General features: G+C 44.7%; 1 pseudogene; it reads right to left on the reverse strand.

Moving 5' to 3' along the window:
• Nucleotides 1-1,319: 1,319 nt before the first annotated feature.
• LOC149751371 (trans-cinnamate 4-monooxygenase pseudogene) lies at nt 1,320-1,814 on the reverse strand (annotated as a pseudogene).
• Between the last annotated feature and the right edge of the window lie 3,220 nt (nt 1,815-5,034).

Below are 5,034 nucleotides of genomic sequence, written 5' to 3' on the forward strand. Positions count from 1 at the left end.
CACAAGGATGGTGATCGATCCGATGAGATTAGCATACAGATCGCTTTTCTTATGGATGGACGAGACTCGATGCACAATGTAGGGATACTGAAGTGATAGTGCGGGTGCTTGTGAGAGAACAAGGGTACTGAGCGTGACCAAGACTAGAAGTCACTTGGATGTCTATCCACTCGTTAGTAACTTGCTTGATGTTGCAGTAGTGTGACTAGTCCTTTGACCTGCGGTGCTTCGGCTATTCACAGTGAGGTTATTGCAATTTGACTGCATGTATAAATGGTCTCTAGCCATATGGTTCCTTGTAGTATAGATTGGCTGCAGTAGGTTCACTGTAGGAGTAGGGTATGCACCTACATGGAATTTATCGATCTTGGTAGATAAAGAGTGATCCTATGTGATTTATAAGACTGAGTTCGTAAGACCTTGGCTGGGGCAGTATGAACAGTGGAGAGAGTTTTCCACTCTCGAACTTAAGTCGAATAAATCTAGACATATGACAGACGACGGGGTTTGACGAGTTATCCATGACCTCCCACTACTAGAAAAGTGGGCTTTACCGATGCTTTTTTGCTGACGCTTGTCACAAGCGCTGGCAATTTTTGGTCTAGCACCACAATTTGTCGACGGTTTAAAAAAGCGTCGGCAATAGACGACGCTTCGTGGTCTATGATGATGCTAAATAGCATCGTCGAAAAATAAAAAAAGGCCGATGCTTCTGAAAGCGTCGTCGGAGGCCATTTTTGAAATGCGTCGTCAGAGGCCGCACCCCCCTCCCCTCCTCTCTTCATTACTCTTTCTCGATCTTAGTTAAATAAAATCAGTTGAATGATAAAAGACGCGTTTGACCCGTTGCCCTTCCTCCCTTCCTCCCTCTCCTCTCGGGATAATAGAACAAGAGCAGGAGAAAAGATCCCATCCTGACCTCCCCAAAAGGATCCAGAGATCAAGAGAAGGGTAGAACTAATTAGGTCCTCGATTTAGCCCCACATCGGCGGATCAACAAGTGGTGGTGGGGAATTAGGAGGGCGGAGGTGGAGATGCGATGATGGGGGATGGGGTGAGGCAGATCCTGGCGAAGCTGATCCAGCTGGCGGACCAGGTGATCAAGCTGGCCGGCGATGCGCCCACGTCCCGGTAGGAGTGCCTAGAACTCAAGGCCAAGACCGAGAGGCTAGCTGTCCTCCTCCGGCAGGCCGCGCGGGCGAATCTCTACGAGCGTCCCGCCCACTGCATCATGCTGGACACTGAACTGGTCCTGGAGAAGGTGCTGGGCTTGGCGTCCAAGTGCCGAGCCCATGGCCTGATGCGCCGCGTCTTCGCCATCATCCCCACCACCGCCTTCGCCAAAAATGTCCACCCAGCTCGGTGGCGGCGTTGGGGATGGCCTTGACGTCCTCCACCACCCGGCGGGCCTCCTCCTCCCAGCCGTGGCGGTTCTGCTGCACGACCTTGTTGGTGAAGAAAGGGACGGTCATGATGCGGCACACCTTGCGCCAGTGCTCGCCGTAGATGGTGAAGACCATGTCCTGGCCTTTGCCGGTGAAGATGTCGAAGACAACATTGCAGGTGCGGGAGCCGAACTCGACGCCCTGGGTGTGCAGGACATCGCGGGCCATCTCGAGTGACGAGACCACGACAAGGTTCCACTGGCCCATGCGGAGGACGAAGATGTCACCGAAGCGCTTGGCGAGGGCTGTCCGATTTCGATGATTGAGGTCGTCGCCGAAGCGCTTCCCCGGGAGCTTGGACGCGGCGATGGCGAGTGTCACTGCGGCGAAAAGCCCCAGCAGGGCCTTCTCCAGGAGGACTAGATCCATTACTCTCCACACGAGACCAAAGGCAGAGAGACTTGGGGGTGGGGTTGACGGAGGGCCGTTAGGGGTGACGGAGTAGGTGAGGACTGAGGTAAGGTTGGCGCATGGCGCGCAGGAAGCCGGGTGGAGTGGTTGACATTTATGGTATAGTTAAACGCTGACGCTTTAAAGCGCCGCTAACTGCGTGACGTTTGTAATGTGGGGCTTTTAACGATGCTTAAAAGCGTCGCTAAAAACTCTTTTAGCGACGCTTTTGGAAAGCGTCGGCAAATATTTTTTCCACTCTTACATAGCCGACACTTTGGCGACGCTTTGAAAAGCACCAGGAAGAAATGTGCCAACGCTTATATGCGTCGGTAAAGACCCTAAAAAGCATCGCCAAAGCTTCTTTTTCTTGTAGTGTCCGTTCTGTATGGATCCATGATAGAAGAACTGTATCATACGATAACTGCACCTAGATGTTCATCATTCCATTCTGCTGGGTTGCCACTATATGCTGCTAGGTGTCACTGGTGGATGGTGAGAGTCACAGGGACTATCTTGATGATCGATGATCCCTGGTGAGTTGAGTTGGAATTGTTCTAACCCATTGAAAGAAGTTTTCAATGATATTATGATAAAGATCGCAATATATCTCACTATCAGACATAATAGAACCTATGGGGTCACACACATTAGAGGTATTGACCGATCCAATGGTTGAATTGTGATTTGGAATCACAAATAATTAATAATTATTAATTTGATTGATAATTGGTGTAACCCACTAAAAGTTAGTGAGGAAGGAGTAATTGCAATTGGATTGCAATTTAATTGAATTAATTAGATTTAATTTAATTGGACTTGATCATATTAAATATGAGTCCTACTTGAAGTAGGATTTCTAGAGTCCTAATTGAATTAGGATTTCAAATTAAATTAGAGTCCTACTTGGAGTAGGATTTCTAAAGTCTTAATTGGATTAGGACTAAAATTAAATAAGTCCTAATTAAATTAGAATTTCTTAAGTCCTAATTAATTTTAATCTAATAAATTAAGATGACTCCTAATTGGATTAGGATTGAAGAGTTCAATTAAGTCATGATTCAATTGGGTCTTATAAATCCAAATTGGTTCATAATTTGGTAGAGATCTAATTAGATTAGATCTCTAATTTGAAGGACCACCTAATCCTCATTGGATGAGGATTAGATGCACACAAGAGGAGGGGGTACGCCCCCTCCTCTCATGTTTCTTTGGTGCGGCACCAAGAGGGGCGTACGCCTCTCTTGAGATAAGGATGGAGCTCCTATTTTTTAGGAGCTCCATACGCTATTTAAAAAGGGGATAAAGGGGCAGCCATACATGGAAGAATTTCTCTTCCCTCGGCTCTTTACGTGAGGAAAAGAGGGAGGCTTTTTCTTAAAAGATAAACATGGAGCTCCAATTTTTTAGGAGCTCCACACAGCTATTTAAAAGAGGGAAAGGGGCCCACGCCAAATAAGAGATTTTCAACCCCTTTTCAGCCGTGAAAGACCCTCTCTAATCCCTCTTGGCAGCCGCCAACAAATGAAAAAAAGGAGGAGGCGTTGGCTCTCCTTTCTGCCTTCCTTCTTCCACCAAAATAAAAAGGCTGCAACTTGTTGCTCCCTTTTTATTCTTCTTTCTCCAATCCTTCTTGTTCAAGGGAGAGCAATCAAGGAGTTGTTTGCTGCAAGAAGAAAGAGATTCATCCATCCAAAGTCTTCTCTACAGGGGAGCTAGCACCCTGGAAAGATTCAAAGGCTTCGATCGGTCCTCTGCCTTGTGTGGATACCTGTAGAGGCCGGACGCGTGTGCGGCTTCAAGCGAACCTTCATAAAATACCACGATCATCAGTTTGCGGTGATCATCTACCCGCACAAGGTGAAGATCTGATCTTTCTAATCATGTAAAAAGTATTTAATCCTAATCTATTTATGAACATCGGTTTTAAAATACATTCATACGATGAATGGGATCTCGCATATGCCTCTTCCGCTGCGCGCAGAATTTTTCTGGAATTTTCTGCAGTGTGCGAGGGATCCCAACAGTATAGATATCGCAACCTCTGAAGCTGAAGCAGCTATGTTTCCAGCCACAGAAGCCACTATTGCATCTGCAGAATCAGCTGCTAAAGAATTGCTTCCGTGGAAAAAGTGACTGGAATGGAATTGTAGCAGACATGTTGGATAAAGCAAATGATAGAAGAGAAGATTCAGAAAACTACTGCATTGCCTTTCTCTCGTGTACGGACTCACTTTGATGTGACGTCATGCGAGCCAAATCTTTCCCATCAGAGCTAGGTTGCATAGATTAAGATTAGAATTAAATGATTAAGGCATAATAGATCTGAAAATTTAAAGATTATGCTTGCTGAATTTTTCTGCATGTAGAATTTTCAGCTTGCTGATTTTTCTGCATGCTGATTTTCTATGCGATTAGATTAATGATTCTATTGATTTGTTAATGAGATTACAAATATTTAGAATCATATCTTGCATTATCAGCAACTCATAAGATGACATAATCAGTTAAATATTCGTATCTGTAAATTATATTTAATGCATGAGATGCGTATAGTGATGATCATGGATGGACCCTTTACATATGCTGAAATGTTCTGCGATATTCTGTGATATTATGTGATGGCATGTAAATCAGATTTTCAGATGCCTGTGTGCATTTTATATTGATGTATTAGAGATCTGCATGTCTCATGAAAAGGGTTGTAACTATTATTTAATTTTATTTATTTTAAAGTTATCTGGGATGTAATCTGTGATGTGTTTGCACGTCAATGGTTGATCGGTGCATGCCTCTACAAGCACGATTTGCGCGGATCAAGATCAATTGTTGATTAGAGATGGATCAAGGAGTTGATCGCAATTGGACCAAGGATGCTCAAGATCGAGTCAAGAGTTGATGACGATCTAACCAATTGACACGCATGTGCTTGTACTATGACCCCATCCTGGATCCATGATCATCACTAGTTATTTTGTGATTATGCCTTATTGTTTATGTTTATGTCTATGCATAGCGGGTAGATAATTATTTGCATGAGATGTAGATAATTAAATGAAAGAGACCTAAATTAAATCTCCTCGAAAATATTAAGTCTTGCGGTCTTCCACCGTAGTAGAGCTGCTAAAATCTTTCCGGCATTGATTTGTCTCGGCTGGATACAGTGGGCAAGTTGCATCGGGGGACTGGACCTCTCTAT

The sequence above is a fragment of the Phoenix dactylifera genome, chromosome 14, assembly GCF_051530095.1.
Source record: "Phoenix dactylifera cultivar Ajwa chromosome 14, Ajwa_hap1_PhDact_Kaust_v1.1, whole genome shotgun sequence".
Lineage (NCBI taxonomy): Eukaryota > Viridiplantae > Streptophyta > Magnoliopsida > Arecales > Arecaceae > Phoenix > Phoenix dactylifera.